Here is a 13840-nt window from a genome sequence, read left to right as displayed (position 1 = left end):
GTTCGAACAGCGTGGCAAGCGTGGAATCAACGACGCTCGAAACAACGACGCAGTGCGAGAGATTCTCGGTGAGGAGCGGCGGCGGGGGATTTAAGAAGTCGAGGGAAGAGAAGAGAAAGCACAATGGCCGCGAACGAGGAGAACGAGGCAGGTAAGAAGAGGCCAGTGCTTTACCGCGTCGCAGCCGCGTTATTGTCATTTGTCATTGTCCCTTATGTTAATGTTTGCGAGTACCGGACTGGTGGGGAGTTACTAATAGCGGTAATTAGCGCCGAGAAGCCAGCCACTCGGTATACATCACTTTCAACGGGCCACGTTACGCTTTGGCTCCGGCAACCTCTCCCTTCGTTCATCTCCCTTCTTCCCTTCTTCTTACCATGTGCGCGAACACGGAAAAAGAGAAAGACGAAGAAACATAGAACGAAGTCGATGATTTTGCACGCGTCCGCGAATCATCCCAACGTCGTTACGATGCGTCGCATGCAGACATCGTGCGTTGGTGTACGCGCGCGTAATGTGGTTGCAGCAGATCGAAGAGAATCGTTACCGATGATGACGCGCGATCGATAAATATCGAAGGAAAGCAGGGATATTCCGAGCATCCATAACACAGCGGATTGTAATTATTCGCGTGGTTCCCTTGTTTCATTCAGCGAATTACATTCGTCCGGGCTCGAGGATCGCGCCGACTCATGATTACCCGCTCCTTGCTAACGTTTGTAAAAACATCTTCCCGATACCGAGCCGGTAACGGTCAGGTAATTAGCGGCCGCGTGGGAAGACCGATGCATCGGTCCTCCTTCGCGTCTTTTTGCTTTCCTTCTTCTTTCAGATACTTTGTAAGCCGAATGGCGCTTATGCGAGGGAAAGCCTGGTAATTGTTTTCTTCCAGGGCTAAAGGTTGTTCTTAGACGAGGGTTATTCGTTTCTCCAGGTAATTTAGAATTTATTAAAAGTAGTTGGTAAGATTCTCGTAGATTCGAGATAAACAGAAAATTGAAATTGATCGAGGATAATCTGAGAGCAACGTATGGTCGAAAGCTACGTCATTTGTCGATGCAAACAAATTTCTTGTTAAGCGAGAAAAACTGAAAGCTGCTTCTTTATTAGTAGAACTCGTTGCTCCGAAAGTAGAAGGTATAATTTTACGGATGGAGCGAGTCGACGATTCGATAGGATGCTTATTAATGAAATTGAAATGTCACATTGACAGTTACCAACCGAACGATAATATATCAAATTTCAGGAATATCAGAAACATCTATTGCACGGTACAAGAACGAAACCGTTGTGCATCGAGCTTTCCAATCGAATTCGTATTCTCTGTTCCCAGCGTTTCAAATTACCAATGGGAAAGAACGTTGTATACCTTTGCAGCAGCAGCATTTTTAGCCGCTTTTAATTATCCCATAACCGTAGATTCATTACCGAAGGGGAAAAACCTCTTGCCGTTCTATGACTCCAATATTCGATTATTTAGCCAGGTTCGCAAGCATGAAACGATGGATATTTAATTACCAGGCACACCGTAGCCGCCTCGTCGCTAGCAACTCGTCGGGCCGCGCGAGTAAAATGACATAGAAACGACGCGCGCCGCGGGAATAGACCCCATACTGTTCTCGGGGCATCGATTGCAAACGATGACCGGCAACAATCTCGGCAATGGTAATCTCTCGAGCAGCTGGCCAGCCTAATGAACGAACGATGATTCGTACGACTGGCGAAAAATTCTCGCATCGGACCTTCGACTACCGAAATAATCGGCCGGCCGATTAAATTTGTATTCGCCCCCGCTGATCGAGAAATGCCTGGTCAGTGGATCAATGGAGCAATCTGGCAACGTTCTTTTTCTCGTTATTACACAGATTTAACGAAAGCGTCGGGCAACTCTTTATTAGCTACGATTCGGACCAAAAGAATCTGCGCTTTTTTAATTGTATCGTAAAGTAAACTCTCGAGTTTAGATCATTGAGACAGCTTCGAGTTTCTTGATGAACATCGTGGCAAATGAGTACGCGCTTGCCTTCCGGACGCTTTCTTCGAAGCGGAAAATAAGCGTAACCGTGTTAGGTGCATGCCCGTTGTCCATTACCAGGGTTCCCTACAACATAGTCTAGCCGCGTTCGCTAAATATGGCGCGATAATCGTAGCGCTCGACTCTAATTATCCATCACGTAAGTTTACAGAGTACGTGCGCTTGCAGGGATAAAGATGGTAGCTCGTAGGACCGTCGAAGGATCGTTCGTGCTTCGCATATTTATCCTCATCTACTTTGCCACCGCGTTTCCATCTGTTGCCTCTGCTAACGCGCTCCTTCCTTCCAGAACAACTTTTTCTTCTCTTTTTCGTATACGGCCACCTCGTTTTTTCCTCTCGTTCGCCTCTTCCTTTCTTCGAATGCGCTGTTTAAACTCTTTTTACGTAGATCCCTCCCATTTGTTAGCTATTTTCTGGCTATCTCGTCAGATCGGTTTTGGATATTATCTTTCTTGTCTCTTAGGAATCATATGATTTTAGATTCGCTATTTTTGGAGATCACCAGACATTCGGATCGAGCATTAATATTCGTCGGATCGTTTCGCATTGATCGAGAAAGCGACTTAATTAGGGTATATCGTTATTCATTCGTGCGAAAATGTAGGACATATTTCCAATTTTAGCGATTATCGGCTAATAACAGATAATTCAGTCGATAGCTCTGGCTTCGATATGAAAATTCATATGCGTTATAATATAATCCGAAGATTTGCAACAGCGTTTGGAACAGTTTAATTATTCGCGTTTTAATTAATTTCGCTACTCATAGGCGATGCAAAGAAGCCTCGCGGGACGACGCAGCTGCAAGGGTGGCACTGGTTTCTATAAAAAATAACCAGTCAACGTCGCATTCCTTCCACAGACTTTCCTTCCATCTCCACACAGTAGAGACAGATAATTGTTTCGAGTCAAATTTCTAAGTCGAATTTCGAATCTACGATTATCTTTCGTCTTTATTTCATCCACGCTGAAGCTGTGAACGGACAGCGACGGTAGAAAAAATTGAAATTTTCGTTCTCGCGATCTGTACCGGATGCTCAGGCGGTCAGACGATGGCCTCGTGTAGCCAGATTGGTAAACAAGGTCGGCGCAATTATCGTGAAAGAAGTTGGTAGTAAAAATTTGGCCCGTATCTCTCGCTAGCTCCCTCCCCTTGTCTCTTTCTCCGTTCCCTTCGATGGAATTTATCGCGCGGAGGATGGGGAGGCCCGGCATCGCCTCCTCGCGCTCGCAAGTGGCGATTTTCGATCATTACGGCTGGTTAAGTAGACCTCGAGAGGCGATTTTCAGGCCGAAAATGCTGGCGCATAACAAACAAACGTCCGTACAAGTCGATGCTCTCTACCCTCTCTTCGAATATTATATTTCCTCCGCTTTCTTTTTTGTCTCTTTTAACCCCTTTTTGTTTCTTTGCAAACGCGATGATTTCGGTCGATCACGCGGTCTCACCGTGGCACAATGGCGAGATGTTTCTCGTGCTCGTTCAATTTGTCACGTTTCCGGTGTGTCGTCGACAGGGATATTCTCGGTGATCTTGCGTTGCTCGTTTTCCGTTTTATAATTTACATCCTTTAGAGCCCGCGAGAGAGTTAGAGGGACCGTGAGATTGCGGGTGATCGATGCACACCATCCTGAAACCGACGCACGAAGACGCTTGTAAGTCGTAAGAGCATTATGAGAGACGGAGGACTCGCGGCCAAGCCGACCAAAAGGAGCGGAATAAGGATCGCGTGGGATGGACCGAGGTACGAATGAATGGATAGACGGACACGGGCATTATGTTGTGACACGCGTCCTTAAATGGTCGTCACTTAACATCCTAATTGTTCTATATCCTGCCTCGTGATCCGTGTGCTCCGTTTCGTACGATTGTCTCTTACGTTCCTCCGCCTCCGACTGTCTTGCATATCCACGTGCATAACGTATCTCGCCAAGAAGCAAATACTTTTTCATCTGGTTGTCCTTTCACGCAGATATTTCTAAGGTCTCCGGGTGTATATGATAATAAACGTTCGAATTCAATAAAATGCCATTGATCATTTTTTAGAAAATCCTGGTCGAACAGTTACACCTACGAACTCGATATATGCGCACGTGTAGACCGACAGGGTACTATTCAAAGGCTTTCCTCTTGGAGTCCTTGTTCGGTTGGTCCGGCCGAAGGAGATAGGGGAAAAGAGACGTGCAATATGACAGTCCCTTTATGTTCGTCGCGCGCTGAAAGTACTTAGTGGCGTGTATTTATGCGGCCCCGGGTTATCTGTCGGTGAAACCGGTTCCTATTGCAAAATGCACTATTTTTCGATAAGCGTATCGCGTTCGTATACCTTTCAGCCGTCGCGGTTGGGGCCAGCTGTCGCGCGACGCGTGAAAATTCCCCGAGTTTCCATGGTGAGGGCCCCGTTCTAAAGACAGTCCGCGGTCGGTCGACTGGTCGTTAAGTAAGACGGTTACATTGAGAGATGGCCAATGTAAATTGCGATGACGCATACATATGTGTCGTGTGGCCGTGTAACGATATATCAACGTCAGCAAATTGTGATAAATAAAGTGCAATTGGAAGATGGCGGGGAGGGCAGAGAAAGAAAGAGAGAGAGAGAGAAAATACCTTTACGTTTTCTTGCTGGCTCGGAGATGTTCGGGAGACCTTTCGTAAAAAAAAAAAAAAAAAAGAAAAAGAAAGGCAAAAAGAAACGAAGAAATTCTTTGAAACGTTAACATAGTCGGAGATTATTTAATTGCTGAATAATTGCGGGTTATGATAATTTTAAAGATCCACTTTATCTCTTGGATTAAGTTTCCTTAGAGAATTATCTATGGGAAATTTAGTTTAATCTGTATATCTGTATACACGCTATAATTGCAGAATGCATTCTGTATATATTCTGTAATTAATTATTCCTTGGATGAAAGGTAGATATAACCTTTGTGATCTTTGATAATAACGTTGGAAGTTTAGTCAATGTTTTCACAGCTGTTGGAAAATTAACAGGGTTAGTTGATGAACACGGTGCAGATTATCAGGATTGACGGAACTGCGACATACATATGGATTATCGATTGTCCGCTATAAATTATAGCTAAAACGGAAGAACGTATTTGTAGGGTTTTTCTTTTTAGTCGGAATTACATAACGTGCGTAACGAGCTGGTAATTAGCCTTTGTTGATAAATCGAACGTACAACCAGAATGAATCTTGTTATACCTATCGCGCGACATAACTTGTCCATGTAATACATGTACTTTGCAACGTGATACCGTGCGATTTACGATTATGTGCCGAGGATAGAAAATAAAACCAATAGTTGGACGAAAATGATTCACCGATAGTTACGTTAATAAAATCGACCGCTGACTTTTTCATACTATCGAAGCACGTTTGTACCATGGATTTCAGTCTCAATACTTCGGCGACGATCACCAAACATGATTTACATGTAATACTTATGACAGATTACATTTGACGTATAACAGGAGTGTTATAAGTAACAAAAAAATTGTAACGCAAAAGGTTAAAAAACGTCTATTTAAAATTTAACCACGGGCAAAGAAAGATCATCTATCGTCGGTTCAATAAACCAGCATCGAATACGATCTTCGAAGAAATCGCCTCGTGTACCCGTATCCGACGAATATCACCGAAACTAAAACGAGCCACGAAAAATAGCCTCCAGGACTCGTTGACAATCATTAATAGCATCCTAGCCCTTATCGCAATCAGGAACTGGGAATCAGACGCACGAAGCGATTCACGTTGACAAATCTAACGTCAACGACCGGTGATTATCGTAATTGGACGAGTTGGCTCGGCTGTAGCTCTAGGATCGATTTGTCGGGTCCGTGGTAACGGTAAACAGCAGTGTAAATAGGGGGCCCGGTTAATTTTTAATTTTCACCGATTCTTCACGGGCGTCTCGCGTCACCGACAAATCGAACGTCGGTCGAATCTGATCTCCAGCTCTCTCGACGGGGTGCTGATGGCCTTCGTACAACGACAACTAATACCCTCCCCTTGACGTATCTTTTCAAGCGAGGGAATTAAAATCGAGAGAGAAAGGATCACGTTGGATATTATCGTATGGAAGGAGAAGGAACGATGGATATGAAAACTCAGAGGGGGGAAAAAAAAGGGACTGTGCCACCGATGGTGGCGTATCGATGGCCGCGTGAAAGTTGCATCGCAACCAACCACCGTAGGCAGAGTCGAGGCAATAATCGGTAGAAAGGGGCTGACGAGGGGCATGGGGATTCCGCCACTATCTACGTAATATATCGTCGGTTAATTAATCGTTTAATGAAACAGTAGTTAGCCGTGATGATTGTGATATTTTATTATTATCCGTCGGCGTGGAAGAAAGAGAAAGATAGAACGAATTCAGAGGCTCGAGAGGTGGATGGCTGGAGAGAAGATGCAGTGGAAGAGGCACGCATATAAGAAGAGAAAGTGAGAGGATGTTGAATGAAAAAAGGAGAGATACGACGGAGAAGGACGAAGCGAGAGAAAGAGGGATCGAGAAGCAATTTACAAGGAAATCGACGCTCGACCTCTCCGCTCCGAGACGATTGTTCCTGATCGGCGTATCTCGTTGTATCGCAGATGGATTTTGTGTATTATCGCGGACGTTATTTATACAGCTAGCGTTTGCTGCGGCAAGGCGCGATCGGTTGTTGCAGTACCGGAACGAGAGAATTAAAGAACGAATCTGATAGTGCGTTCCTCTTATTCCGATAATTTAGGCGGAGAATATTACCAAAGTAGATCGTTTTGCTTTTAGTAGAAATAATTTCGTCTTTGTCCGTTTATTTTCAAGGCATCTTATATAAAAATCTCTTTGCGTTTGTTTCTTTGATTCGCTGCCGCGAAATACTACTACGTCAATTTTACCATTTACGCGGTTGATATTCGCGAAAACGTACAGTCAAATGGATACAAATCCATTACAACGTAATGAAGGACCAAATAAGAATTTCCGTCGGCTTGTGAACAGCGGCCCGCATCGTCATTGTCCTACACGAAGGTACACGACACAGCGTTTAATAACGAAGATTCGCTGTCCGAATGCAAGCATGCTGCCGATTTCTCGCTCCTCTCTTCCAGCCTCCAGACGTTCGTTCGTTTTCTCTCGTTGTCCACCTTCTTCCCCCTCCCCTCCCCCCCTTTCTAACTTACTTCACGTTTCGGTAGGTGGGATACGTACTTCTTGTAGAACGGGTGATTGATCGCTTAAAAAACTAAACTCCACTCAGGACCAGAAGTCTCAACGGCCGGTTCGTCTCGCTCTATCCTTTTCTCGGCGCGATTTCGGTTCGTTCGTTCTCTCTTTCCCTCCCACTTTTCAACCTTCTTCTTCCGTTCAGCCTTTTCTCATCCCCTTTCCTCGGTTGCCAGCGGCTTGCCGGCTTCTTGGTAGCAGCGCCGTATCGTCGTCGCTGCAGCTTCTTTCATTATGCCATTTTTAATCAGCCCTAAGAGCGGCTGCACGAAGAGCCGATGTCATTAGGTAGGCGCGCGCGAGCGCAAACACACATCGCCACCAGAGGCCAATACACCCTTCTCGTCTTTGGCGAGACGAGTCATCGACGCGCAGGGTCCACGGTTTGAATCGACTGAGATAAATCAATCGATATCGATAGCCGCGTCACGGTGTCGATGCGTACCATATACGCGCGAGTGCGCGCTTCATTTCCATTGCAACTCGTCGGATTCCAAGACGAACGCCTCCTCTCGGCTTTCTCCCTCTACTCTGCTATACCAACCGCGTGTACAGTTTCTCTTCTCCACCTTCTCTCCAACGTGTACTTTCTTTCTCCTTTTCTTCTTGTTGTGCATCCTCCTTGCTTCCTTTCACCCGACGTCGATCGCTACCGCGATTTCTTGCTCCGGCGAAGCGCGTATAATCGAGCGGAGGCGATAATCGGCGTGGAATGCGACCGACAGAGTTTACTTTCGTTCGGATGACGCGCTCGCCCAATGGAAGAAGGAACATCTCGTTCGATCGGTATTACGAGTCGATGATGTTTTTTCTTTGCGCTGTTATACGTTTTTCGTATTCGTCGTTCTTTCGTCGTAGAACTTGTCTGGCAATTAGACCGATATAAAACCGTATGGATTACGTATGGTGGCTGGATCGCGCTCGAAAGGACGCGCGATCTCCGTGAAATGATAACTTAATATTCGTCCGCGGAGAGATGTATTCACGGCGATCAATATCTATCGCTTCTTGCTGAAACGAATCTATATTCATTAGGTCGAAGAAGTGGGTCCCCATTCGGCGTCGTCGTTCCATCGACGTCGTCGAGCTGTTACTTTTTCTGACGTTGATCTGTGGACCGTTCTCCCGCCATGCGTCTCTTGCTTTCTTATTACTTTTTTTTATCCCTTCTTTCAACGTATCGATAAACCTTTTCTCGTTCTGTTGCTCTTTCTTCCTCTTTCGTATTCTAACGTTTCGCTTGCTCCATGTTATTAACATGGTCCTTTGAGAAAAAAGAGAAAAAGAAAATGTCCGCTTGAAAGTTCATACGATATCCCATCCCGAGGCGAAGACTAATTTCTAGCTATCGATACCTGTTGCTCCTTTCCAGCGCGAAGTCGTTAAGCGCTCGTGTACTGACAAATGCCTCCGTTCCCAGCCGCGCGGCACGGCCCTGTTATCGCGCTCGAAATTGCGCCGCATTGTTCTCAGTCGCGTTTCTGTTTTTCCTCTTCAAACCGAACGCACCGCGGCCTCACCGTGTGACTCGTAACAATCGCCGTTCCAAATACGGCCACCAGCCTCTGTATAGATATTAGGCGCTGGTAATTTCAACGGCACAATAAAAGACTGGACTGTAATGAAAAATTGCCCACTCGATCTTTGCCCAATGGTCCTTTCGTAACCGATGGGATCCCCCGATTAGAATACGAACACGATCCTTTCGATAATCGAACTATTGTAATAAGAAAAATATATTTATCCGCGTTACAACGCTCGAACAATTTACATATACGTACATGCGTATACGTTGCTTCTATGTATTTACATTATAGCGGATCCTGCACGCATCTCATCAGGCGAAAGACACTCGTACCATAAACACGCAGCGGTATATTTCCCCGATCGTCTGGGGGGTTCCGTTAAAAAATGGAGGGACAGAAACATTAACAAAGTTCGCGTCTCCACGCGGGAGGAAGAAATTGGCCGGCAGAGATATCTTCTTGGTTTCGTTCTCTCTCCTTCTTCTTCCTCCTCGAGACAAATATCTAGTCATCGATATCCGTTTCGCGCGCGACTACCAAATCTACATTCATTAAGCGAAGGCCGGACGCGATCTCCCTCGTGCGTTCGCTGCCTCGCCGTCCTGGTTTGCCGATTCGTCGCACGCACACTCGCGCTTCGCCTAAAAGCGCGTAAACTGGCACGGTTGCTGAGTGATAAATGCCGGAGAGAAGAGGATTCGCACGCCGCGGCACCGCGTCGTCGTCTCTTTCTTCTTTTCCCCGTCTTTCGCTATTTTATCTCTCCGTTTCTGCTGCTCTACCGAGCGTCAACTCGCTCGTTACCTCGCGCGCGCCTTTACACGTGTATCTTATGCGCGTACACGCGGAAATATTCGCGTGTGCGCATGTTTCGAAGACGTATCGCGGTCGTCGTCGCGAAAGAAAGGCCGTGGCTGCGCGAATGCACGCACGCAGTCGCGCACGCACGCATGCGCAGCGAGCCTCGTTGGTTCCGTCTGTTCGCACGCACGCATGCGCGCAACGATGCACGAGGCTCATCCTTCTTGCGAGCTACTGACGCGCCAATAAGAGCGCGCGTTTCATTTGTAATTAGGGAGAATGTAAATCAAAGTCTTCTGGCCGCTGCTCGGTCTTCTGGCCCGAATCTGCCCCGCGGCTCTGCGTTTCTCTTTGTCTTTCAGAGCCGCGCTTTTTGGACTCGGCCGCACGCTATTTGTCGCGTTCGTTGCGGATAACTTCGAGATCTGCTGTAGAATGGTGAATACGTCCCGAGCACCGAACGATCAATCTTAGTATTAAAAAACGTCCCTTTTCGCAGTTATATGTAACTGTCGTGCGTGGACGTTTGGAGATCGCGCGGAATGATTTTTGCGATCGACCATGGCACGATTCGGTCGAGTAATTAAAAATATTACGCTTCTCGCGACATTCAATGCAAAATCATTTAAATGAACCCTTTGTGAATACATTCCAACTGTTAATGAGACTGACAGATATTTCGCATAAAAATGAATGATTTCCTTTTTGCGGTAGATGCGATTAAAGGCATAATGGCGGTATGAAAGTAAAATTTATCTTTTATACCGATGACACATACTAATCGATGCGGTTCCGTCATTTTAAAAAATGCACTAGCTGTTTCTGTGTGAAGAAATATTAATTTAAGGACTATTTCAATTTCGATATTTAAATTCAAATATACAACATTATTATATAATTATATTTGTTGTAAGATCGATTATAAACACGAGAAATGCGAGAAACAACAAACGAATGATTTACCATTACCGCATAATATACATAGATCCTTTGAAACGCATCTCGTGCACACTTTCGAATATTCGTTTCCACTGAGAAATTTCGAAACTCATCGAGCCACTCAGTTTCCTATTAACTCCCAAAGCGGGGCAGACTCGTTGATTTAGAACGTAACCGGCATTCCATCGCCCAAAACGCAAAATCGCCCGGGGTAATCAGCCAGACTGAACGCCGTGGAATTACCTAGCTCAGAGACAACCTACAAATTTCATCGCTCGCTTTTAGCCGGCTTATCGATTCGACGCGAACGTTTGCGCCTCGGAGCGTCACGTAGCATTGCGTGAACTCGACCGATTTGCTCTCTCTCGACTCACGCTGCCTGTTACACCTGGTCTTTTTGTCTTTCGCAGACCTAGAACAGCGGTCCCAAGAGTTGTAAACACCAGGGAGAGGTCGTGTGCCGTGCTCCACACGCACACGTTTCGCGGTTCAGATAACGCGCGTTGCGGTGCGTGAAATGCTTGGCCCTTGCGTCTAGCCGCATACGGTCGACCACTATACATACACGCGTGTTTAGGTTCGTGGAACTGTGGACACGCGCTCACTCATGCGCTCCGCTGTTGCGTTCCAACCCGAGCATTAGTTAGCTGTCCGTTCGGGTTCCAGGTGTCCAGCCCGTTAAATGTTAATTTCGTGGCCCGACTCGAACTTGCTCAATTAGAAACTATCCCCTTCGGTATCATTCCCTGCCAGAGGTTCGTTGTAGGGATCACTTCATTTCACAGTGAATCGCATGAATCGCGGTGTTTCATCGGAATGCGACTGGGTAGTTTTCTGGGAATTCCAGAAAATTAGAATTAGAGAATGGTTTCGTTCTCAGAGTTCAGCGTGGGTAGGATATCGCGATATTGCCGACCATACGGAGTTACCGTTATGGAAAATTCCACGGTGGAATTGAATTAGAACAGAGAAAGATTTCAAATTCTTTCTACATAGGAAGAGTAGCGGTGATATTACGAATGTTCACAACGAGATACAACGCACCAAGTACCGAACAACGTTCGTTCCTACGAAACACAAATTAAACGTAAACGGAGGAGCAACTCGTTCATCGAGCGCCTGTCTACGAAACGTCCTGAGCAATTTCTGGCCGCGAACGCATTACGCTCTCACCGAAAAGTCTGTCTCCTTTCTCTGAGAGATCTTCTGACTGGAGGTAGCGAGTCAGAAAAGCGTTAAAAAATCAGCCAGAATTCTATTCAAGCAGCCGTCTATTTGCACGGAGACCTGTAGAGCGTGGGAGCCCATACATCAGAGAGAAACCGAAGAAGAAAAGCAAATCGCCGCGAGGGGACAGCTCGGAGTTTTGTCGGCCGAAAAGCTCCGTTCCGCTCTGCCGTGTCCGCCGCCGCTTCTCGCCCCAGCGCCTATTCGTGCGAAAGTGTCAGTTTCGCGGCGGCGATAAACATGTGCAAGAGTTGGGCCGAACAGGACAGACGAATGGAAACGATTCCTCGGTTTGGTCGATGCAAAACAACAAGAGTGGAGAACGGCACGGCGGTGTGGCCGAGAGAAGAAGCTTTCGGTCCCCGAGGAAAAAGGGACAGGCCGAGTACAGGCTTCGGGGCGGAGGAAGAACTCTTCTTCCTTCCAGTGGGGAGGCCTTGTGGAAGGCGCGAGAGGGCTACGTTTGCGCGCGTCGGGGCGCTTCGTGAAGCGCGCATACCTACCCGCGGAATGCGCGTCCACAGAAAACGAGGGGAACAACTATTGTCTTGTCAGCGGGAGCCGCTAAATCTGCCCGCGGATCTCCTCACGATCGTACCTGCCCCCTTCCGCCGATTTCGCCTTTTTCTCGTCCCCTACCAGCGCGGTCCCTCTTTGCTCCTTTTCGTCGCGTCATTTTGTTGCTCGGTCCCTGCTAGCTTCCGAACACACCGAGATTTGATTTGAAAGTGGAGAGGGCGGCGAGTTTGGGGAAACGTGGGATTCGATGGGGTGAGATTCTGAAGGGATTTCGTATTGGCGTAATAACGGTAGTGGTGGATGGGAAATTAGAGACGGAGCCCGTTAAATCGATCAAGAATTCTTTCGTTACATTTTGCAATGTAACATGAATATATATGTAAATCGATACGTTCAGAAATTTGCGTCGTTTATTTTGAACAAGAAAGTTTGCTCAATATCTTTTCCCATTCGATACTAAAAAGTTAATTAAGTTGGTTCGACGATGGTTAAAAGTGAATATATATTCATGTGTTTATTCGAAGTAAATCTTCACTAAGGTTTCAAATGGCCATTAAATTTTCATCCTGGAATAATCACTATCGGATTAACCGACCATGAGCGCTTTCACGCGAAAGCAATATCCATTATGAATGCAGAAATAAGATAAGAATTACAGCTTTGACATTTTTTATAAGTCGATGAGTCGAATATCGCGACACATTCTCACACCATTTAATTAAAAACAAAAAAAAAAAAAGAAAAAAGAAGAATAAAATAATTTTTCGCAGCAGCATCCAATAGATTTCACACGATCGTAAAAATTCATCATCTCAGGAGGATCGCTAACAAGGGTCCTAAGAAGCGAATCTTATGCCAAACCACTCTCAACCAACGATTCCATATATAGAAAAGACGGGCCAAGCGATACATTCGTTGTAATATTGTCAGGCAACGGAGTGTCGAAGGATGTCCGGGGGAGGCCTAGGAATGTCAAAATAGCGTCCAGTGTGATCGACCCTAAAGTGGAAAGTATTTATCGCCATGCGAAAGCTGTTGGCTATAGGACGGGGATAATCGTGAAACCGAGAATGTTCCGCGGATATTTACAGACGATAGCGGTTTAATGATTCTCGTGGTAGGCGCTGGACGCGAGGAAAATGTCGTGGACGTGTGTCTCGTGTAAAGTTATTATGCCCGGTTTTATGCGTGCTCGCGATATAAAGACCGGCCACTAACGCTGATCTCGAGTCGTACAGGAAATATTGAAACACAGTAGGAGAGTGTGTAACGACGACGGACCCTCGGTCCTCGTGCCTTTACCATCGCACGTTGGATTAGCCCGTTCGCTGTTTCAGCCCCGCGAATATATCAGTCGACGCTACCACGTCGAGGACGCGTGTTCGTCGGTGACATTCCTTGCCAAAGTTACGTCGTAACGCGAAAACGAGGCAGACGCCTGAGGGAAAGCCTCGTAGGATGGTCGTTCGGCGAACTTTCGAGAATATTCGAAATACTCGAATGTTCAACGTTACTGTACCGTAGTTATACAGGGGCAATCGAACGTATTCTCGTGGAAATGGCGCGCGATGAATACCA

Source organism: Bombus bifarius, unplaced genomic scaffold (genome assembly GCF_011952205.1).
Source record: "Bombus bifarius isolate JDL3187 unplaced genomic scaffold, Bbif_JDL3187 scf7180000008227, whole genome shotgun sequence".
Classification (NCBI taxonomy): domain Eukaryota; kingdom Metazoa; phylum Arthropoda; class Insecta; order Hymenoptera; family Apidae; genus Bombus; species Bombus bifarius.
Note: the sequence above shows the minus strand (reverse complement) of the source record.